General features: G+C 36.4%; 1 long non-coding RNA gene across 2 annotated transcripts in view; it reads left to right on the forward strand.

Annotated features, from left to right (window-relative positions):
• The first annotated feature begins 1,087 nt into the window (after positions 1–1,087).
• The window catches only part of LOC130146953 (uncharacterized), a 41,102-nt gene continuing 17,184 nt past the window's right edge, over positions 1,088–25,005 (forward strand). Inside the window, exons 1-3 of one of the 2 annotated variants that reach the window (XR_008821056.1) lie at positions 1,088–1,295; positions 3,864–3,976; positions 4,235–6,389. This is a non-coding gene — a long non-coding RNA (uncharacterized LOC130146953). Of the gene's footprint in view, positions 1,296–3,863; positions 3,977–4,234; positions 6,390–25,005 lie in introns of those variants that run through there. The other variant, XR_008821055.1, reaches the window with a different exon arrangement.

Here is a 25,005-nt window from a genome sequence, read left to right on the forward strand (position 1 = left end):
AATATGGCTTTATTACAGGACATGAACCAGGCGATGTCACATTGCAGGAGAAAATCTTAAACTTGAGATTCTAATAATTAGTTTTAGATTTATGTTTGGAAAATTACTTTCCTGAGGGCAAAATAAAACATATATTTTGCAATGCCTTTATAGATTGCCTTTTTTTTTTCTCTTTTCTAAAACTAAAAAAATAAATAAGATCTCACATAAGAATAAAGTGTATGTTCTTATTAGAAACTGAGGAAATGGTATGTAGAGACTATATTTCCGAACAAATTTTGGCTTAAAAATTCTGTTTATTCTAATGACAATATAATTGTCACGTTCTTAAAACCGTATTTAAAATGTTGGACTAAGTGGGGTGATTTGCAGAACTCCCAGATAATTAAGAAATACTTTTTTGCATTTTTTCAGAAGTCTGCCAATACACTTTTATTTCCTTAGCTATACAGAGCATCTATACCAAGTGGAAGGCATAGATATCTTTGAATATACTCTCTTAATTGCAAAACTCTGTGTTTAGACGTTTACCTTTGGGAGTAGTAAGTGAAAGAAATCCTGCAGTAGCTGTTTTACATAAAATCTTGTAGACTGAAGCTTACAGAATGTTTTGTTGTCTTCTTGAGTGCTTTTCCTTTATTGTCTATCTGAGTTTATGCTCTTCCTCTTTTGGGGGAGGGGTGTGTGTGTGTGTGAGGGGAGAGTGCTAGGCAAATGTGCTGCCATAGCAACAGCTATCAGTTACCAGACGAAAAATCAGTGATGAAGTCCAAGCCTGACTTTTCGATTGTTACCTGAGGCTGGTTGTTTTCAAGGCTTTCTCAAGTTCTCAGTCTTTTCTAGTTTTCTTCATTGTATTCTCCAGAGGCTCAATGGGTGACCTAAAAGAAGGCCACCTGCCACAGTACCAGTGTTCCTCCCTTCACAGTCTAGTTTTATTCATCTGTAAAGGAAGGTCATTACCTCTTTTTCACTGTGTCTCAAATATTATTAATGCTTTTATTTTAAAACAGACTCTTTTGGGGAAACAGGAAGAAGTGCTCTGTTAATCTTGCAGCAGTTTTACGTGATATTGTACAAACAAGATTGTCCCTCTGAGAGGTGACAATATTTTGCTTTCTTTCTTAGCAGTTTTCTGTACTGCATGGTCAAATTCCACATCATGAAAATTCTGTATAATTTCAATTTTCTTAGGTAAAAGGTATAAGTATTTTGTAAATTCAGGAAATAATATCTGAAACCAGTAAAATACTGCTCAAGAGCTGAATATATAGAATCTCCTTAAATTTTCACAGGTAAGTAGGAAATAAATAAAGACATTTTTCCGGATGTACTTGGTGAAATATAGGTGGGCTGCTTATACATGGGGATGTGTATGTATTGGTTAAGAGAGAGAGATGAGTCCTACAGTTATTCTGCAAGTATCCTAGAAGTTTTAAAAGAGGTAGCTGGTAACCTTGTTGTCAAAGTTAGCATAAAAACAGAGCTCTCATACACTTTCACATTGAGGAAAGGGGCACCTGAACGAACCTTAATTTTGCCACAACCAAAACACTTTAACAGTGACTTCCATCTTCGTTAACCTGGAGAGTTATCACTCTAAATGAATCATGAATGAGGTAATCTTGGATACATTAAGCCAGCCTGTGGGCTGACAGATGCTGTTTCTTTGTGTGTTTCTTGTGTGAGAGTAAAAAGGAAATCACAAATTTACCGCTCAGGTTTCCTGTATCAATTTTGAACAGTGTTGTAAATTAACACACCATATAAAGGAACAATGAGAAGTCAGTCCAACCTAGTTTCAGGTAGAATTTTATTTAATGTAGATTCCTGTCTCCTTAACTATCCTGTGGCTATGAGAGTACACGTGCTGCCTTCAAGTAACAGATGAAACACCAAAAGCTGTAGCATTCAGGTACATATATTTTATGGAAGTAAGTAGGTATTGGTTGCTTCATTGAGACTTGCTGTTTCTCAGTGAATATCAAGACATTCAGTCTCAGCACAGAAATAAAGTATATGGATACTCCTGTTACCTGAGCTCCGTGGAAATTGAGGGATGGGATTTTTTTTCACAGAGGGCATTCCTGTTGCATGGGCTTTACTGGTTCATTGCCACAGTACATATTAGACACTGGGTTACAACTGCTAAGATTATTAAGTGTTAGAATATTAATTCTCCTATTTCGAGCTTTGCCTGGAATCCCCTGTTTGCTAAGAATGGCACAGAGGATTATGTGATTAGTACATTTCTGTTGAGGATCCAGGAAACCTTCATGCACACCAAGTTTTTAATTTCTTTTTGTTTGTGTTTTTTTCTTTCTTGTTTTGTTTTTGTTGGGTTTAGGTTTTTTGGTTTTGTTTTTTAATGACAGGGTATTTTGAAATGAATGAACTTGATGTGGTAGAATAGAACAGAGGTTTAATTTCCACAGGAACTTTTTCTGGTTGATATATTGGTTCTGATCCTTGGTTGCTTAAGTGAAAAGAGCACCAAGAACTGCTCTAGCGTGACTAGAGATTTCTCTTTATGGGTTACGTGTGGGATACAGCAAGCTCTTCATAATTTTTCTTGCCAGAGTGGACATCATTGGAGCATGCTGCATGCCAGTTTCTGACACGGCCCATAAGAAACCGTTCCGCCTGGCAACTACTAGACATTAAATTGTAATGAGAGCTAACGCTGTCCCAAAATCCTCCCTGATCTTGGGAATAGAAAGACAGAAGTTCTCCCTGCTGCCTTGAAAGCTGCCACTGCTTCAAATGTTCTTGAAGTAGTGCCCAATTGCTTGTTGTTTTCATTTGTTAATTTTGTCAGCATTTCCAGTATGAGAACATTACAAAGAGAGACGTTACACAGAAAATGCTGTCTTCTGTTTCAATAGGAAAGCCTGATTTTGACTGAACACTGATGTTAAGCAATACATTACCATGAAATCAGTCCTATGGAAATCAGGGGCTGAGCAGCTAAATCTCATGCTCAATGCCAAGTGAGCAGGGACCAGAACTGAGGATGAAGGTTAAAGTTAGGATTTGCAGAGTCTGAATGCTTGAATTTCAGACTGATTTTTCATTTCAAGGATACTTTAACAGATTCACTTGGTTCAACAGAAGGCAATCCTCTGGTTATTAGAATTAATACTAAAATATTCTATTATGGTCAGTACATTTATAATGAACACATGAATTATTAATGCCAATATTTCTTCTGTAGTTTTCTACAGTAGCAGTTGTGTATTTCCAAGCTAATGCAATCCTAGGATATGTCAAGCAATTTTTTTCCAGTAGAATTAGGGAGGTATTTAAGGGTATTGTACTAAAGACCAGTGTACAGTGTGCATCTGGTATTCCAGAGGGATAATGTCATACAGGAGCCAATGCAGAAAAGGGCTTCTAGGATGATCATGATGAAAAATAATTATTCTTATTGGCAGAGACTAAAAGTATTTGACTGAATTCACTCAGCTGAAAGCTCCCTATAAATACCTCAGGGAGCAAACATCAGAGAAAAAGAGTTATATAAACTAAAGGACTATGCTGGAACAAGAATACATTACTCTGAACTGGTCATGGATAGATTTACAGGAGGTTTTCTAAATATCCAGTCAATGAAATTCTGAATTATTTTCCAAACAGCATAGTGAGGGCAAAAAAGCAGCCCATTTTTAAAATGGGTTTGGATGACCTTTATTTAAGAGGATTATATGAAGTAAATACTTGCAATAGCTGAGGATGACACTTTCTGGTTCAGGCCTTCCCTTCAAGGCTAATTCTTGTGAAGACTTTTTATACAGTGAAAGTAGTGTATTGTCTTCCTTTTTTTTCTCTGTGGGAAAAAAAATAATATCTGTCTTTGCACATAGGAAGCCAGTGATTTGTGCAATTGTGCATCTCACCAGAATGAGTGCTGTTTGCAGAGGAAACCTGGATGCACGTTTCTAGAAGGGCTGAAGGAGCTCAGCACTGGATGTTGGGGGTAAGGAGGTTTCTGTACTGTGAGGAAATTGCTGTTAGCGCTAGGTTGAAATAAGGGAGCACCTGTCCTGGTAGCAGTGTTGGAGCTGGGTCTTCCTCCAGCTCTCCTCTATTCCGTCATTCCAAACTTCCTCACTCCAGTAAGTCTAAATGAGTAATTAGATAATATACTGCACTTTTAATTATCCCTAGCCACCTTCCGTCTTTCTTTTCTCCTATCTGTCTTTCTAAAGCCCAGCTAAACTCGTTTTCCTTGCAGAACATCAAGAGACAAAGGAAGTGCTTAACGTGGCCACCAGTAGGCATATTCCTGGCTCTAACATTAATTTATTCTTCGGTATCTCCCCAGCCTGATCCGCATCAACACATTCTTCAATTGCTTCTGCTGTTTGGTCATGGCACTCTCATTTCTGTATGAGTGAACTGCTTCATTAAATCTTTGCATTTTTCTTTGCTAAGAGATTTAATTGCTCTGTGTGTGTCAATATTTTACAGATGTTTACAGTGGTTATATCTAATTTAATTGGTTTATTTAAGGGCTGCTAGGGCAATGTTATATGAATGCTCATTAGCAACATGAAATTGTTGAAAAGTTGGAGTATTTGCTGGTTGTTCTTATTAAAGATATTCCAAGAAGTGAACTTTGGTGTTGCCTAGAAGCAAAATGAAGAAACAGACATTATTGAGGTGTATTGTATGCAGGGGAGGGTGTCCAACACTTCACACCCGATGCAGATTGCCTGTGATGGAGAAAGATAAAAATATATGAAAACACATTTTGCAGGTCTTTCAATTTGGACAGTTCTAGAAATAGCAGAAACAACAAATGCCTGTGCTTTCTTATACTGCATCACATGATAGTGCTCTTGTAAAGAATTAAACAAGTGAAATTTTTTTTACATACTCTCTACTGTGCAAAATTTTTTGCTTGGGAAAGAGCAGAAGCTTCACAAAGCATGTGGGCATGAGTACTACATTGGGAATATAGGGAATGGAAAAAGAATGGGGAATAAGGCACAGGTAGAGAAATAACAGAAGCTAAAACAGGGAAATTAAACACTGAAAGTATTAGCTAAGTGAACACCTGCCTTCTGGCTGCTGGAAAGTAACATTTCTCTTTCCACTTTGAGACTGATAATTCATTATTAAAGGTAGCATAATATTTTTCATTTATATTTCACTTTAACTGCACTGCAGGCAATCCTCATGTAAAGAAATAATTTCTCCGCAAAGCCCAAGAGGTTACAAATAATTGCTTTAATAGTAATTGAATTATGTCTTATTATCGGTATCTTATAAGAATTATATTTGAAAATGCACTAGTTATGATATGTAAGGTTTCAATTCTACTTAAAGTGATACATGCTTCACTTATATGTCAACAGAAATTAGTACTAAACCTAATGAAAACTATACATGTGCCTGTGTCTGCTCTCTTTAATGCCACTGTGAGTCTTGCAATTGAGTATGGCATTAGCATCCATACTACAGATTAACATTGCCATTGGGAACCAACATTAAAATTATGCTATACAATAACCATCTTTCAAATGCACGTCACAGCACAGATGCTCTAAACTTCTGTGTATAACACCATTATAGAAATCTGACACAAATTTTTGGCACTAAATTTCTTGACCCAAATGATTACTTCATTTCGCATCTATATATAGTATTAAAATGAAAAGGTCTATCCAGAACTGTAGTTCAGAAAATAGGTCAAAGAAAGATCATGGCACATCTACCACCTGGAGCTCATGAGCCTAATTCATACTCTAGTATGTGCAACAAAAATAAAGGGTGATGGGGACATCTTCTTCGAAATGGATTGAAGACCACAGAGTTAAGTAACCTGAAGTATAATTCTACTGCAGTCAGTTGCATTTTATGGAAGAATAAATAAGGATGTTGTGCAAAAAAAGGTTTCTAATCTTAACATTATTACTAAAAGTAAGATGTTAAAAAGGAGAGGGGAACAAAGTAGTGAAGCTGACTGGTATAGCAGGTCCAAATTGCTTCATGACTAGTTTGAAATGCATTATTCATGCATCAAATAGCATGACAAAAAATTTCACATAACTGACTCAATAGCTGCATATGTAAATATTTTCAGCAGTATTTTTATTCCCTTTATTTTAAACACACTAAAAATCCCAGGTATTATTAAACTTGACTGTTTTCGGGATCTAATCTAATTCTGCTGTTCATACTTATTCTACAACTAATATGGGATAGATTACCAAACCGATTCTGCATACAGCCTTGACTGTGATGCATTATTTTTACTGTTCACAGTGATTTTTTTGATATTTTATAGATGAATATATTATTAAATGATCAGGCTAAAATAAATGTCTTCATGTGAAATCTAAAGTAATTTTGCAGATACAGTTCAGTTTTGATGGATATGCCTCTTGTCCCACCAGGGATGGGGTGGAGAGGGAGAGAGGGAGGGAAGAGACAGAAAGACAGAGCACCTTTTCTTTGGTAATTTCAGTTAAATAACGTTGGGGTAGCCTTTATTTTTCTTGGGGGGGGGTGGTGGGGGGAGGGCGGAGATCCCACCCTCCCTTTACAGTGATTTCTGTAAGCCAATAAACATGATCTTGTTATACTTTTCAAATGATTATTAAGAATACTGATAGCTTTCTTCTTATCTTGGATTTATTTTCTCTTTCTTATTGTAAGTTATGAACTATTACAAAGTTTTTTATATCAAGGAGATAACAAGCTTGGCCTAATCTCTAGTGTGGCTTTAATGCAGCTGGGTGGCTATGATTCAGCAGTAACTAGACAAAGAGCCAGAAGGGTGAAACAATAACAGTGAAAAATTTAAAAGGCTACTTGTTTTAGAAGCCACATCTATTATGACTATAGACAAGTGAAGGTACGTGCTAGCCTTGACCTAATAAAAGGAATAGTGTAATGATTACCTATTCACATTAGACATTCATATTCCTGTAATAATAATTTATTTTGAGACCAACACCAAAACAAGCTGTTACACAATGGGGGATAGTGCTAGAGAGTTGCTCGCATCCTCTTCTTAGTGCTGAAGTTTTCCAGTAATTGCAAGGTTGGTATTACGAATATAAAAAGAACTATGTCTTGTAAAGAGGAGGAAATATGCTCCTAAAACATATAATGTATGCATAGAATGGATGAAAAATCTTTTCACTGGGATTCACCTCACTGGCTGCAGTGTGTCAAAATGTACTTTGCTCTCCCATTTCTAGATTTGAAACTGCATTTGCCCTCCTTTTTCTGCATAACTTTTCTGAATAAAATATTTAAGTTGTGGCTAAAACAGACTAGAAATGTGTTATCTCTACACTTCAAGCTGAGAAAGGAATAAATTTTCTACTCCCTTGCCAAAGTGAAATGCTAAGAAGCAATTAGTTTCACTGATGCTTTGCTTACAGTTTTGGGCATTCCTTTCTGTTGAAAACTTCCTTCTGATCTTCATGCAGCGTTTTACTGTATGTCAAGCTGTATTTTAAACATCTGCAGAAGAAGTCAAGAAAATGGATTACTGGAAGACTGAGCTATTTTGTTACTGGCTCTCAGTCAGATTCAGTTCCTTCCTCTGCCTTGAAGAAATTTGCACTCCTGTTTCCCACTTCCCAGAAGAGTGCCCGTACTATCGGCATATTCAAAAAACTTGTTTCATGCGGCAACAAGTTATCACCAGGGCAGTGGGGATTACTTCTCAGTTGCAATATCAATAGCTATTTTAATGTCAAGAACTATTTAAGTACAATGTATTTAGAGGATAAGGTTATGAGAAGCTCCTTGGGATGCTAGTTTAGGGCACTCATTTTGGATAAGCAATACCAATTAATGCTTATGTATTTTGTACAAAATGCAGAAGGGTTAGGATTAGGAAGTACAGAAGGAGAGGATTAGACCTAGGTCAATGAAATTCAAATACAATTAGATCTAGTGAACACTGCAGTAGATACTTACAGGAGGTGCTATCATGAAGAATCATGTCTCCCCACCTCATCAAAACTAGTGAGCACTATGAATTTGTACAAAGTTTTGTGAAGAGTGACATTCATGAAATTGTTCTTTCTTGTTTATCCTTAAGATTGAATTATCAGTTAACTCCATTAGGTGAGTCATGGCAGCCATTAGAGTTTACTAAAGTTGGTATTTTGTAAATTTCAAAATATGTGGCTATGACTGCTTTTATCTTTTGGTATGGAAACTGTCTTCTAAGGATCCTGCCTTCATTTAAATACAAACATGAACATAAATATCACTCTCAGACAATAAAATTGATAAAATATTTTGGGGCTTTTTGTCAGAAGAAAGGAATATAATTAAGATGTTAATACTTGAAAAATACTGGATTTTGAAATCGAATTTGAACTATGATAAAGTAACCATAGAAAATATTAAACTGTGCCAAATGCCTTGCTAGAAGCATTTAGTAGCCCACTTCTCTTGTTAACATTTTCTTAATGGTTGTGATTGATAATTTATCATGTTGTATTGAAAGACTGAGGAGGTTTTGCATATTTTCTGAGGTGCAGTTTGGATTCAGGTTTACTAACTTAAAAAAAAAAAGAGAAAGTATTATTTGGTCTAAAAGTACTGTTAAAGTAGAGTAGAATTTATCCCTAGCATAACAAAATATAATTCACATAATTTTACAAGTCTGCATTTTTTGTTTTCTTGTGATATCTTTCTAATTTACAGTATTCTATTGAAAATAATGCAGTGAAAAACCTTAACAAAAACAAGGCTTTCTAACTCAAAATTTAGAATTATCTTATTTTTATCATCTCTGGTGTAGCATGTGAACGATCTTCAAATTATATATATATATTTACCTAGGTTTGTTGAGCAGATGTGGGATTAAGTATATGTTTAAAGAACTTCATTGAACAGAGGTCCATATCTTGTTAAATTCATATGCCTAAATGTATGACTAAGTATGTGTAAGTATGTATAAGTGTGTGTAAGTAGCTTGATAGTGTTAATGTATGAATGTAGTGTGGTTATTGATACGTAAGTAATTTTCCTTTAAATTATCAGCTCTACTGAATCATAAAGTGAGTGGTTGCCCAGTAAGTTGCGTGATTTCCTGTTTCACATGTGGAATAGATTTACCTCAAAAATATCTTCTCTTGCTATTAAATAATAATAATATAAACAGATAAGAAAATGGATTTGTTCTCAGGAAATGAAGGAAATCTATTGAGCTACAGCAGCAATAGCAACAAGAATGAAATTGTACATCAGCTCATGTAATCAGCAATCAAAGTTAAGTTTATGATACTCAAGAGGAAATGGACAATAAAACCCATTTCAAATAAAATGAAGGAAGTGATTTTCACTTCTTTCTTGCTCATCCATTTCTTCAGGAAAGTGTCAGTAGTTGTCCTTTCCATTTTGCCTGCGAGGCAGATGAAAGGATCCTCAGATTAATTACTGCTCAGTTGTGACAGGCTTGGGAGATGGTTTCTATTCCAGAACCTATTTTTTGCCTTCTTTTTTTTTTTTTTTTTTTAATCGTGGCTTCCTTTATTTCTATCTGATCTGAGTCACCACTGTGGAATGAAAATAAAAGCTTTCTGTATACTGCCCAGACTGCCACAAACTTTATCCTGATGGTAGCACAGGATTAGATATAGATCTTTTTCTTAAGCATTTGTATCATGTTTGTAGCAGACCCTCTACTCCATGGAGAAAGTCTGAGATCTTTCCCAAAGCACCTTGACGTGCAGTGAAATATTGGTATTTGAATTAGAGCCTAATCAGGAGCAGCAGAGAAAGTGACGTGTTTCAGCTCTGTCTTTTTTGTAGCCAATTACTTCAGGCTCCTAGTGTTCATGTCTTCCATGTACTTTCTTTAATTAGCACTTTATTAGTTTGGCTTCAGAGAGCCAGTTCTGGAGAAAACTTTCCTGAAGCTGCCAAATGGTCACAAGCAGGAGGTGATTAAATTTAGTCTAAGCAATAGGCATCTGCATGCATTCTTTGAATCTCAGTGTGCTTTAAAAGATGTGTTCCCAATAATTTATGCCCAGAGGCATGTTATGCTGTCAGTAAATGCATCTGAAAAACTGTTTCACATTATTACCACTGTCTATGTGCTATTCATTTAGATCTATTTTAATAATGGGATTCTTGACTCCTCCCCATTAAGCTTAAGTTGATTTATGTTAATGGCAAAAGAAATATGAAATACAGGGGCCTAATTTTTGGTAGATTGCACGGGGGGAAAACCAGCAATTTCTGTTTAATACAATCCTTTTTTATTGCTTCCATTATGGGTGATCTGTTCTCTTCATTTTATAGCTATTAGCCCCTGATATTGTCTTCAGAGATGATTATTGAGGAAGACTGCGCTAGTCAAAGTAGCAAAGGAATTGAATAAACACAGATGATTTATTAAAACACAGACCGTTTTTTTCTCTATTGATAAATGGTAAATTCAGTAGAAGTTGCAGTTGTAAATCCTATGTGTTTTGTAATAGCACAAATGGTAGTAATGTCAGAATTATTTTTTTTTTTTTTTAATGAAAGGTTAGATGCCTGGTCAGGCTCCTTGACTCATCAGGTAGATGCCTGTTGCGTGGTACGCCTCGGAGGGCAGGCAGCAAGCAGGCAGGGAAGGCTTTCTGAGGGCAAATGGAGGTAAAGCACAAACAGGGACATTTCTTATTTAAATAGTATTGGGTTTATTCCATTTCTCAGTGACTGATACCAAGCAAGTGAATTTGCTTGGGTTTTGGTTTGGGTTTTTTTGTTTGTTTGGGTTTTTTTCACCAACCCTGGTCAGCAAGTTTATGCACAGACAGGGTAGAGCTCCTGAGAGGAAGAATCTGTGTTTCAGGGTCTCTGGGTGGCACCTACTGCCAACTATTTCCCTTGTTACTATCGCTTTGCATTTTCCCTCACTGGCATTGTAGTCTGGAGGATGCACAGCATGACCACGGTATTCTAGCTGCTGGAATATCCTTTTGGCAGTTAAATGAAATTTTTGAAAGCTACAACAGAAGTTACTGAACATGCGCTTTCCCATTTAATAGCAGTGTTATGCATGAACAGGTGACTCATGGCTTTGCTAGTTCAAGAGCATGAGTTCTGGAAGAAGCTGTTGAAAGGGATGATTATTTACTAGCAGTTTAGAAGGTCTGTGTGTTGGTTCATAGTTATACTATGCCTCAACTGGTTTAAACAAACAAAAATATTAAAAGAATGCAAAAGCATTTATTTTGAATCACTTTTTGGTTTTATATCATACCTAAAAGAAGCATTTTATTGTAGTTAATAAAAGCCACAAACAAATTAAGAACTTGATTCACTATCCTGTACATAAATAGAATGCATGTATTCGGTAGACTCATTTGTATTTTTAAAGGAGGACACACAGGTCAGCAACCTGTTCTGACATACACCTTAAACAGTCATTTATATCTGTGCTGAGGGAGTACACACTGCTGTGGAAGCCTAACCTGAGGGCACAGTCCTGGGTTTCTTTACACGCACCTCTCAAATGTAAAGGAAGTGATTAATGGTGAATTTTATCTTAACACTAGCCAATAGCATTTTGTTCTTTATAGACAATACCTTAGAAAGAATAGTGAAGAAATACCTGTTGGTGAAAACAACTAGAATATAGTGTTCAATCAGCTGTTATCATAGCTATTAAAATAAATCTTTTTTTTCCTAACCACTATATTTTTGTAATAGTCCACAACAGCAAAAATCCCAAACAACCCATTTTTAATATCAGTCAAGATTAGTTTTACAACAGTCTTACAGCTAAGTGTTTATCTGCTTTTACTGCTATCAGTCTCATATTTTGACTGAGTTCAGTGACTTGTGATGCCATGATCATGCATTTTCAGCTGGTAGGTGGCAGAACTTCCTTGGAAATGAGCAAGGATTAACATTTAACTTTATTCATCGACAGCACCGATAGCACTAAGACTAGCTGAGATTTGACGTGATCATTAGAATGCTTTAGCTAACAATAGCTAGAGCTCTCACTAGTGCTGTCATGTCTTAAAAGCAAAGCTGCTGCACTATGCATGAATATAGCTGCAAACTTACTTGTGAAAAGCAGAAATTTATATAGTTTCTGCACCCACTCTGGTGCTTTTAAAACAGCATTAAATCTCTTCTGGATTGCAATTGGTAGGTTTAGAATTGGCACTACTTGTAATGTGAGGGTTTCTCCCAAACCCAGAAAAGGAAAACACTATGAAGCTGCATCCAATGGTGTCTTGGGGAGAAAAATTGAGGATGCTTTTTAAAAGATAAGCACAAACCTCCAGCTAGTGCTCACTGAGTACAGAAGGAAGCACATCAGGTGAATCACAGGTCTTAACATACACTTTCTTGTGCAGCCTTAAGTGAGTCCAGGGACAAACTCGTGCTATGAAAAATTAAGGTGAAATTGTCTTCCGATGCTGTATGGACACATTTCTACTGCCAAACCAATGCATATTACATAAAAAAAAAATCTGTGAATGTATGCAGTGAAAGAAATCAGCAAACATGCATTTACAGTGTATGAAAGATCTGAATTCTGACTATTAAATGCATCATCAGTAACATCCATATTACACACTTTATTCAGCTCAGTGTTTTCAGTGTTAGTCTGTACACTTTATGTTCAGCATGAAAACCATTTCTCTATCTAATCATCTATCTTCTATATAGCTATAAATTTTATTTCAAAATTCTTTCCCTAAATCAGTTTGTGCCGCTTCTGTAACATAAACAGAAAATATAAAATATTTCACTAATTGGTGAAATACATCTACCTCTAGGGGTAAATAGAGCTCAAAGTAAAGAAAACCTCAAATATCTCAGGCACAAAAGAAGTAGAATGACTTCTTCAGTTCAAAATAATGGCGTAATATTTATTTTTCAAATTACAATTAAACATGCTGGAATTTTACCAAGACACAAGCTACTTGGCATAAAGGACAACAGATAGACAGTTCATCCATGGATCAAGGGTAGTATACATAGTTGAATAAGAAAGTATATATTAGAGTTTTATGGATTAGATGTCACAATATTTTCAAATACTTAGCCTTCTAAACCTAGGATTTCAGTGTGTTAGTTATTTCTGAGTAGCAGGGAAAAAATGTTCTTGTATGAGTTAGAAAATACTTATGGCTGCAACTGGTAGTTGGTCAAAATAGATCGTTAAAGGTTTTATCTTTCTGATTTGGGTGATTATATCTTATTTTGATTTTGTTCTGTTAGACTTAAGAGGGAGATTACTTAAATTACATGGATTTAAAATACCTTCACTGCTTTTTCATTAGCTTGTCAAAATCTTGTGTTAATAGTGTATGATGTTGCATAGGCATTTAAACTTCATTGACTGCCTAAAATTATTTTCTGCTCGTGTCTAAAGTTAATGGTGATCTAGATTGTAGACCCACTATAATTTTTTTAAGTAGCAACATTATTTATATAAGACAAAGAGCTCAAAATATATCACAAATGATAGATGATTAAAGTTCAAAGCAAGAATTTTAGAAAACAGTGTATTTCACTCCATACACAGTATTTTTTCAGTTTAACTCAAATTTAATAGGAATTATTATTATATATATGTATATGTATATATATTTATGTATATTTATTGTATCCAAAAAAGGAGGACAAGCAGAAGTGAGTAAGTGAAGAAAGGGCTTACAGTACTGGCATGCATTAAGTTTAGCTGATTCTGAGAGTTTAAAGTGAATTGCTTGAAGTCAAGGGAAACTGAGAAATGAAATTCAGAAACAGCTTCTAGCGTCTTTATTCTTATCACCAAATGCCTCTCAGCATTTTTAAAAAGTGTTTTCTTTCTGAAAACGGAAAAAATGCTGAAAACCTGTTGCTGCTCGTACTTGTATTTAATCTATTTTTTGGGTTATTAAACCCACAATTTTGGTCACGTCAGACATTTTAATTTTATTTGGTATGATGAAAAAGTAATGAAAAATAATAGACCTGTTTTATCATTACTAAAATAAGAAAATTCTTATTCTTTTGAGTTTGAGAATTTTTTATTTATTTCACATAAAATCAATCTTAAAGCCAGAATAAGAATTTATATCAGCTTATCTGTCACTAGAGCTGTGTTAGACTAAAAAGCAAACAAGATTGTTGGGATTTCAGCTATATAAGTAAGTGGTGTCTGCCAGAAAGCATGAAAAATGACAATTAATTTTTTTATTACTTTCCTGTAAAACTACTTCTGATTTACAGTAATACATAATACAGAAATACATAATTGTGAACATTTTAAATTTAACATATTAAAATAATAGACTTATAATATGAATAATGTGTATAATATATAAACCAGATATAAAGTTAATGGTGATTAATCTTTTCTAAAAGCTAGAACATTGTTAAATGATCAGGTTTGGTGTATAAATGCAAACTGGTTTTGTCAGTTTATGGAATAGGTTTACTAATGAGAAAGGAAATGGACATTATATGTGGCCTCATTTAAATAAATGTCTAATATTTAATCTTCTTTAAATGTTTAAGGTCTTCCTCTTTCCTTTCCTCCTTTTTCTAATGATATTCTTCTATTTGTATTTTATATTTGTATTTTATATTTTATTTTATTGTTCTCCCAATTCTGATGTTAGCGCTTGAGTGGCTCTCCATCAATTCTTTCTTTGGGGATCTCTTTTGTTGTGATTCATTTAGCGTTTGTCTCTAAGTTCATCATGTTGTTGCTCACTGGGAAACAAGTAACAGAAAATAATGAAAGGAGCCAAGTGCAGCCAGCAAGTACAGAAGATAAAATATCAACATCATCTGGAAGCGAGGCACGACAGGGTAGCCCAAAAGAATCCACATCTTCACTTTCAAGTAACACCATTACATACATGAAAATTAAAAGAAAGAAAATACCCGAAGCTGATAACGGCAGCTAAGTGGTATTGACTAAAGTGAGAAGCAAGTGGCAGTGACCTGAGATTTCAGGTGACACAGTCAGAGTAGCAAGCTAAAAATAAGAGATTCATCAAATAGATACAATGCAGCCAAGATTATCATCTTGCAGGAAAGTGAAAATAAGTATTGTGCATATATATTCAAAAATACAACTGTCAAAAAACCTGAAAGGAAATCCTATCTTATTTGTATGCTATTTTCCTTCAATTTTGTGGGAAACAATGCTCTTTACAATATGGGGTTAGAGACTTCGCTGGAATTTTCTTTGAAAGTGATACAGAAACAGAATAACTTTCTGTGTCAGGTTTGGGAAGAGCAAAGAAAAAAATAAAAAGGAGGAAATGGGGAATTAAGATTATCTTGCTGAGGAGCGTAAAGCATATTGTACAATTGCATGCTATTGGCAGTTTAATACCCAGAGGCTGTAGCTGTATTTGGCCACTGATGTTTCAAGGACTACCCTTTTTCGCATATAACATTAAAAACCTTGCTTGCTTATTCTGTGGTCTGTCTAGCATGACTTAGGTACTGTACAATTGTTTCAGAATGTCTTTCTTATGAGAATATATTTGCAAAAGGATCTGAAAAATTTCTGTTTCCTCTTTGTTGTCGTCTTCTTCTTTCCCCTTTCTCTTTTTCTTCCTTTCTGTCTTTTTTGTTTTATTTATGTGTGTGTGTGTGTGTGTGTAATTTCTATAAAATTAACTCTTAATTTAACATTTCTTAAAACGGGATGAGTACTGGAGTGGTACTCTGGTAATCCTGATTTTACTCCTGGCTCTGCCACTGTATAACTACAATTACATTTCTAAAGGTCCTTGAGCCTCAGTCTTCCCATGTGTAAAATAGAAATAATAATTCAGAAATACTCCCTAAATGTAGGCATTTCTTGGTATTTTTTTAAAAAGAAATTTAATAATCACACGTAAAATGGACAGGCAGAAGGATTCCTTTGTTATTAAATGGACAAGAAAACAAAAAATAGTTTTGTTTCCCATAGTCACTTTTATACAGATCATTAAGTCAGAAGCAGAACAACGCAAAGTGAGAAAGCAGAAAAGAAGCATTCCCCATGAGCGTGTCTAAACCTCACAATGTGGGCAGTCCGTTCAGGACACCGTTCGCTTTATTATATGATATCTTCATATATATGAGCAAGCTGTGGAGGGATGGAAGGGGCAGACAGCACTATAGTGTCAGTCTCTTCTTCCAAGTAACAAGTGACAAGACAGTCTGAATTCCCCTGGCCTAAAGTTGTGCCAGGGGAAGTTTAGACTGGATATTAGGAAACATTTCTTTACCAAGAGGGTTATCAAGCTCTGGCACAGGCTGCACAAGGAAGTGGTTGAGTCACATCCATGGAGGCATTTAAAAGACATGTAGATGTGGCACTTAGGGATGTGGTTTAGTAATGGACTTGGCAGTGTTAATGGTTGGATTCTATGATCCTAAGGGTTTTTTTCAACCTAAGTGATACTATGTCTCTGTGTTGCAGAGTGACTTAGTGCCTCAGCCTTTATTTATGGTGGGTTAACCTTGGCTGACCACCAGGTGCCCACCAAGCCACTCCATCACTCCCCATTCTGAACAGGACAGTAAAAGGAAATATGACAAAAAACTCATCAATAGAGATAAAGACAGGAAGATCACTTACCAATTACTGTCACTGGTAAAACAGACTCTTCTTAGGGAAGTTAATTTAATTTATTTCCAATCAATCAAAGTAGGATAAAGATAAATAAAAACAGTTCTTAAAACACCTTCCTCCTACCCATCCCTTCTTCCCAGGGTCAGCTTCACTCCCAACTCTTCTACCTCCTCTCCCTGAGTGGTGCAGGGGAATGGGGAATGACAGTTGTGGTCAGCCCAAAACAGCTCTTCTCTGCCACTCCTTCCTCCTCACACTGTTTCCCTGCTCCAGCATGGGGTACCACCCATGGGATTCAGTCTTTCACCAACTTTTTCAACATGGATCCTTCCCATGGGCTACAGTTCTTCAAAAACTTCTCCAGTATTTGTTTTTCCATGAGGTACAGTTCTTCATGAATGGACTGCTCCAGTGTGGGTCCCATATAGAATCAAAAGTCTTGCCAGAAAACCTGCTCCTGTGTGGATTCCTCTCCATGGACTGCAGTTCCTGCCAGAGGCCTGCTCCAGCATGGGTTCTCCAGCGGGTCATAGCCTCCTTTGGGCACATTTGCCTGCACTGGTGTGGGGTTTTCCATGGGCTGCAGGTGGATATCAGCTCCACTGTAGACCTCCATGGGCTGCAGGTGGACAACCTGTGTCACTGTGGTCTTCACCACAGGCTGCAGGGAAATCTCTGCTCTGGTGTCTGGAACACCGCCCTGCCCCCTCCCTGTCCCCCCTCCCCCACCAGCTTCACTGGCCTTGGCATCTGCAGAACTGTTTCTCTCTCATTTTCTCACTCTCCTCTCCCAGCTGCTGTTAAGTGCCTTTTTTTTACCCCTTCTTGAATATGTTATCACAGAAGCACTACCAACACCTCTCGATTCAGCTTTGGCCAGAAGTGAGTCTGTCTTGGAACCAGCTGGACAGCTGGAACTGACTCTGTCCAACATAGGGGCAGCTTCTGGTATCTTTGCACAGAAGCCACCTCTGCAGCCTCTCTTCTACCAAAATCTCGCCATGTAAACCCAATACAGCCTTGCAACATGAGAAGTCATACTGCAAAACTCTTCCTGTAATCCTGTAGCTTGCCTTTTACAAGGAACTCCACAACCCTTCACAGACCCACCATGAGGATGCTATGGCAGTGCCTTTAGCCTCCCATCCCAAGTGCTCATCTTCCTGTGTTTTTTCAGACATGGAATCTGAACCACTGGTATGCTGGGTTTTCTGTGGGAAGGGATTGCCTTTGCTACTCACATTGTTTGGTTCTTCCTCTGTCTCCATTCCTTCACCTTGTAGCTTCCAGTCTGTAACTCTGTACTAAGACGTCTTCACCCTTCCCACCACAACTTTTGGTTTATAACTCCACAGTCTAGTAGTAATATCTACATATTCAACAAAAATTACCTTATAACAGACATGCATAAAGCTTAATCAATCAGTGTGCAACTGATTGTATCGGGTCAAACATGCTCCAAGCATGGGCAGGTAGACCCAGTGGGCAGTTTGAGTGGGCCGTGGTGAGAAATGTATAGCTACTAAGCAAAAAGTATGTGGGGGAAATTGCCTCCTGGACTGGGAAGGATGTCTAAGAGACAATACTAATTCGGAGGCTGTTGTTGCTTCTCTCCCAAGCTGTCCACTTGGAAGAGGTTTTAATTTTCTGGTTTGCTTTCTCTCTTGCTTTCTCCATGTTCTTTTGATGTTTGGTTTTCTTTGGGTTTTTTTTTTCCTTTTCTCTTCCACCCCTGAACCTCATAAGGTAACTTTGAAAGGGTTGTATGCCATTAGCTTATCAGTTTATCACTGTGGTTTGCAAGCCAAGTCATCATGAAAGATGTACTCACAATAATTTGAGTACTTGACATCATTGTGGATGCCCACAGCATGCAGGGGAGTTGAAAGTCTGAGAAGCTTCTGGTACCATTTGGATATGAGGAATTCACACAGATGCCTCTGGGCTCAAAATTCATGTTTAATTTACAGACACGCCTACAGAGTGACATATATGCCCTGATAATTCTGTTAAATTCTGACAGCTCCTGATAGTAGACAGAATTTTCCTCTACAAGGTATCTAAACTATTTAAAGGGATAACATCCTTATATTTTACCATAAATTTGAAAATTATTTCGTTTTAGAATAGCCCTTACCTGTTCACAAGAGAAAGCTGGTGAAGTTCAGTTCTTGAATCAAAGTAGTTCATACAAGGTTTTCTAGAAAAGGATACAGTAAGCAATGCCTGACTACATTTAAGTTATTTACTTAGGTCCCTTCTAATTCTGGACCTATAACTCAAGTACCTATAAATGATAGAAAAGTTTGTGGTAGTTAAAAAAAAAAAAAAAAAGTTGTCTTAAAAATAGAAATTCCACCTGAAATAATTTCTGTTTCCTCTTTTATTTATTTGTTTATTTACTTTATTTTATTTTCAGATTTTGGCTGGAAAAGTAACAATAAAAAAATCTGTAAATTCATTATTTTCATCAGCCTAGGGAAACTATTTAGCTGTTCCTTAAACACTGCTTGTTACACATCAAAAATGCTTTCATTTTTAGTTGTCAGAAGCTGGAATAGTTTTTCAGTTTTGTTTTGTTTTTCTGAAGTGACAAAACGTTAAAACTAGTTTGATGAAGTGTTCTATTTTTATGAAATGTTTTGGTGAGGAGCAAAAGGCCATAACCTAAACAATGCCAGTATCAATATTTAGGTATCAGTCTCATAGAAGCAATATTGCTAATTGTAAAACAATTTTAAATGTATCTATCTCTGGTACAGATCTCTGATACTTTTGTAGGTGCAATGAATATATTGATACAGCATTTTGTGGCTTAATTGCTATTCTTCTTGCTCTGTCAAGTTGTAATATATGGAAAATACTGCAGACTTCTATTCCCTGATGACCTATTGAGTACATGAAAAATTGAGGATCTTCAGCTTGCATTTTAATAGTTTGCATCTGACTTAGATTTGTCAGGCATTTGGTTGTGTGTTCAAATTGAAGAGTGGTATTTTCAATTGTGACTTAATCAGAGAAGAATAAAATACTGAGTAGCTCAACCCATTTTGCACACTCAGCTGTACATTTTGTGGATAAAAATGTGGCTATAAAACTAGACTTCTAGGTTTCTAAGATTTGTAATCACTAATAGTTGTTCTGAAAAACGGTTGCAAACTACACTGAGAATGAAATCTGAGAAAAAAAAGAAGTAACATTTGTGGAATCAAATTTTTTAAGTTTTCAAGTTCCTGTTTTTGTATGAGTGAAAGTTCAGATGTGGTTGGTTCAGCTGAGATTTTCACCAAGATGCTGCAGACTGGCATTCTGTCTCACCATGTTACACATCTGTTCCTTTTGCTGAGACACTAGCCATTTCCTGTTGTGATATCCTCATAAATAAAAATATCTGGAAAGGCTATTCTTTGTGTTTGACATTAACCTTCTTAACATGAACAATTAATATTTTTTTTTAAATGCCTTAACATATAGGTAGCCAAGAGGTGGCAGTAGTCCATCCTGTATTTACTTTATGCTTTATCATTAGAAGTATATGCGTGCTTTACTGTGACAGACACATTTTGAGTTTTCAATTGTCTAGCATTCTAAATACAGCTCCCATTCAACCAAAGTCTCAAAGGTCTTTGTTAGAACTAGAGGAAAGTAAGTATCTCCTTTAAAGACTCCAATCTTCTGAAGATAGCAAGACAGGTGCTTAGAAAGTATGTAACTGGGCAGGTAGGAGTGAGACCAAGGTAAGCCTTTGATCATCATGCATAGTGGGATGACAAGTCCAACCTGTTCTCCCAAGATTAAGCATCCCCTAAAGGCCTGCAGAGCCCTGCAGTGTGGTTACATGCAGCTCAGCAGCTTTGTGAGGTCCATGTCCCAACAAACACAATTATCAGTGTTACAAATGTTTGTTGCTGAAATTTTCCCATAATAACTACAGGGGAAGGCATGGAAGAGAAATGAGGATGGCCAGCTGGCAATAGGGCCAAGGTCAGGCATCAAGGATGAGTTTTTCTGCCCCCCAGCATAAAGGTTGTCCCTGTAAAGGTAAGCAGGAAAGTGTGGCTGGAGAAGCAGGTGATTATTTTCACCTAGGCTTTGCTTTGCCTCCAACCTTTCTGCCTTGCAGTAAGCACATAGCCGACTGTGAGGAAGGGCTTCAGATGGGGAGCAAGCTGATATGAAGAACAGTGCAAGACTGGCTGAGGCACGTGAGAGCTGGTGGATAACTTTCTTATCTCACAAATAAAAAACTTTGCCAGGGAAATAGGGTGACTGGCTGGACTTTTTCCCCAAACACATAACTCTTTCCTTCTGCCTTTGTAAACTGAGGGATGGATGGATAAGCTCTGAGGAACAAGACAGGTCTCTCCTTCATCTGTGAGTGCAGGACCATGGCAAAACTACCCCTACGGTCAGAGATACGGTGTGCTGCTTTCTTAGTAAGAAACATATATTGATGAATAACAATATTACCAACCAGTCCATAAATAACTGGCAGTTTCTACTCCCTGGAGGCAACAGCCAAAGGAATATAATTATACCAGGACCCGGAATGTGATACAGATACTTTTGAACAAATTCAGAAACAAAATTCAGGTTTGAGGCCAAGCACCTCTGTGTGAAGACCACCTGTGATGAGCAAGTCCGTAACAGCATACTCAGTGTGATAAAACACAGTGTTTCTGTGGTAGAATGAATTTGGTCCATATCTTCAGAAACAGCTAATCAGAAATGAGCTGACTTCTTTACCAAGAAAAAACAACTGAAGTACGGACAATGCAGCAGCAGCAGCCAGGATTCTGTCAAAAGACAGGTAGTTACACAATCCCTTAAAAAAAAAAAAATATGGTGTCTTTGCTTACTTATGGGAAAGATCCGGAATAGTCAGCCACAGGTCATAAGGTCTGTTTAAATATTGATAACAGATATTGAGAAAAAACTCAATCAATGGACCAATAAACAGGAAGGCAGGCCTGAGAGAGGAACTGAAGTGTATGTTTATTCTAGAGGCTGGATTTTTTTTTAATAGAGATGCACAGTACGTACAGCTGAAGATTGTATATAGCTCACACAACATTTGGCTCAGTCTATGAAATGAGCAAAATTAGCTGGTTGTGGAAGTCATCAAAGGAAGTTGCCTAGCACAGTTAGACTTTTGCAATTTGATTTTTTTTCTGATTAGTCCTAGTATAAACCACTCGGTTCCTGCACCATTTAGGTGAATATCTGAGGCATGGAGAAATTTACTGAATTCTATTTTAGGGCCAGACTGAGACCTTGCAGAATGTGCTTGTACAATCTGTGATACCGTGGCTACTGGAGTGGAGGTTTCCATGTAGGGTATAAGAAGAAAAAGGTGCAATGTGGCTGAGTAGTGCAAAAGCCTGCAGTGGGAAGCCCAGATTTAGCATCTCTACCCTCAGTCTCTGAACACATAAAATAAGAGAGGACAAAAACTGTAGGACTATGGGAAAATATAAGTTGTGCAAAACTACTGCACCACAGATTTGCTTCTAACAGTATGTGGCTGTACCGAGAGGTTGCATTTTCACAGGGAGGGAGTTACTACAGGAAAGGGGTGTCAGTTCATGACAGTGCTGTTTACAGACATGTATTACCAATCTCCTGGTAAATCAGGATTTAATTTCTTCAGGGTTGGTTTTGTTATTCCACATGGAAATAGGTGGCCATTAAGTTAGGGTTGTTAATGGTGAAATCTGAAAGCATAAGCAGGTGTAAAAGTTCCACCTACAGAAGGTAAATCAATGGTTTATATGTGCTAAATTGTTACATTTTATCCTTTTTTTCAGGGTTATATTTATGGGTCACAGTAGGTGGAGACCAGCTGTGATATCAAAATATTGTAGCATTGGCTTGTAGCAGGTTCATTCTTTTTCTGAGTTTTCTTGGGTGGAGATTTATTAGAAGGGAAACTGTCCACAAGATAGGAACCATTAAAGTAGGAATCATGACTTGCACTGTATAAGTTATTGCAAATAGTTCCCAGAAGAAGTAATAAGGTTGTGGCCTAAGTAAAACATAAAACTCTTCATTACATTTTGTTCTACTAGGGTTTTTTGGGGGAAAAGGCACTTGGATCAAAATGAAATTAGATTTACTTTTTTTTTGCCTGCATTTTTTAATTAAAACATTGTAAAGTTTTTACTTAAAAGGTATTTATAGGGTAATACACTTTTTTTTTTCTGCCCTCAGATAGTTATAAACTACTATTTTTCCATATCAAATAAATTCAGATTTGGATTTTTTAAGGTGGGGACTGCCTCTGACTGTGTTTTTAATGTTCCTGGCACAATGTGAATATCCACCCTATGGTATGAAGCGTAAATAAGTGATGTTTATGGCCATGGAAAACTTTGCAATTCCATTCTTCTCTTAACTAAGATTTCTAAAGATCTAAACTATAGAATAAATAGAAGCACCACTTATTTTTGAAATCTTATTTGCAAAGCAGTGGTATTAAAATAGAGATATAATTCATATTATCATAAGTATGTAACCATCAAATCCTATTCCACAGAGAGCATGTGATGAAACAGGATTCATCTGATACCTAATGATAATCCTATACAAATATCCTGGTGTGTTCTCTGTAGCATATTTATGATCTTCTTGTGTCTGGTCCAAGTTTCTTGACATTCTGAGTACCCCTTTGGGGAAATATGACATCTTGCAGTAATGTGCGCTGTGCATGTCAAAAAACAATGCCAATCTGCTTCTGTTACTCTGAGTTTTAAAAGTGGAAAGAGCAGGCTGCTCGTTTTTTAACGTATGCAGGATGGTGATGTTTACAATACCAGCTGGAAAAGCAAGTACATGTACAGAACAGTGCATGGAGACAACAGAACAGGAGGAAGAAAAAAAAAAATAAAAACACCAAAAACAAACCTCAAATTTTATACACTAAGCAAGCACTGAAAACAAGGGCAAGGAGATACTGGATTTTAGTGGTACCCGCAAACCTTATAGGCTAAAAAAAAAAAAAAAAAAAAAAAAAAAAAAAGCTCTGAAATACTTGGGGTTGTGGAACATATAAAGAACTTTTTATTGCTTGTTCCAGGTTTTCCCATTTATTAAAGCCCACCCAGCCCCCTCGCCCCACAAACAAAACATTCCTCCCCCTCAAAAAAAAAACCCCACAACCACCCAAACCCTAAGAAAAAAATGAAATTATTAGTAAGAAATTAAAAAAATATATATCTGGGAAAATATGTGGAGTACAATGTGGACTGCTTAGCTTCATAAACTCTCTTTTTCTAGTGTTAAAAAATAAATTCTTAGGTAAGGTAAATAAAATCTTTTAAGTCTTTGAAAACAGCTCAGAGGGCTTGATGATTTCAGCACTGGATATCATAATTCAGCTCATTCAGCTAAGAATCAGCTCTAGGTTGCCTGTAGTATAAATTAGGTCATGAAAAAGTCTGTCCTGATGTGATTACATTGCTTAGAATATTTCAACAGGTTCACAAAGCCAGCTATCCTTATATCACTTTAAGAATGTTTAGAAAGAACCCAAGAGAGCATTATCATGATGTTTTGTGATATTTTGTGAATAAAATGACACTTAGCTGCATGTGATTTCCAGAATTTATGCAGTATTTGGAGAATAAAAGAAGTCTGAGTAAAGTCTTTTGACTTAAACAGCACCTATTCAGGTTTCTGTTTCTAAAGGGAAACAAGTGGTTTCCTGAGTGGTGTTTATGTTCCCTTTGTAAATTTAATGCTTGGCTATCCATTGCTTTATTTTTGTTTTGCATTCACTTAGATTCAACAAAATATAAGCACATACTTTAAATTTGTAATACTAACCATTGGATTTGCATGGAAAACTTGAGAAGAATGATAGACTGATTTTGTATATATATAGATCTACCTGCTCTATGTCTTTTCCATTTATCCTTTCTTCAGTCTGTACTGCAGCAACATCTGTTTTTCATGGTATAAGACCATGGTATAAGTCAAGCTGCCCAAGGAAAAGCAAAACAAAAGAAAAAAACTAAATAAGGTAATAAATACCTTCAATAAAAATAAGGTAGATATTTACTGCAGTATTTAATAGCAGAGTTTCAAAGTTCAGCATGCACTGTTCAAGAAAACATCCTCTTTTTTACTGGTAGAAAAAAAAAGGTAGGTGCTTAGCACATTTTAAAAAACTAAGAACTTTATTTCAACTCCTGAATGAAGAATTAGGACTCTAATTTAAAAACAAATAACAAAGCAAAACCAACTGTATCAACCATATATAACAAGTTGAAAGTTGAAGAAGTCATGCTCCTGAATTATAGCAGTCAAAATACTTGCTGATCTTTAACTTCTTTGGAACCACATACATCAGCAGAGTGAAATGAAGCTACTGTCATTTGGAGACAGACAGTCAAAGTGTCATTCAGTATGTGATAATGTAAAAACAGGGGTAATGGTTACTTTTTGTT

The sequence above is a fragment of the Falco biarmicus genome, chromosome 3, assembly GCF_023638135.1.
Source record: "Falco biarmicus isolate bFalBia1 chromosome 3, bFalBia1.pri, whole genome shotgun sequence".
Taxonomy (NCBI): Eukaryota; Metazoa; Chordata; class Aves; order Falconiformes; family Falconidae; genus Falco; species Falco biarmicus.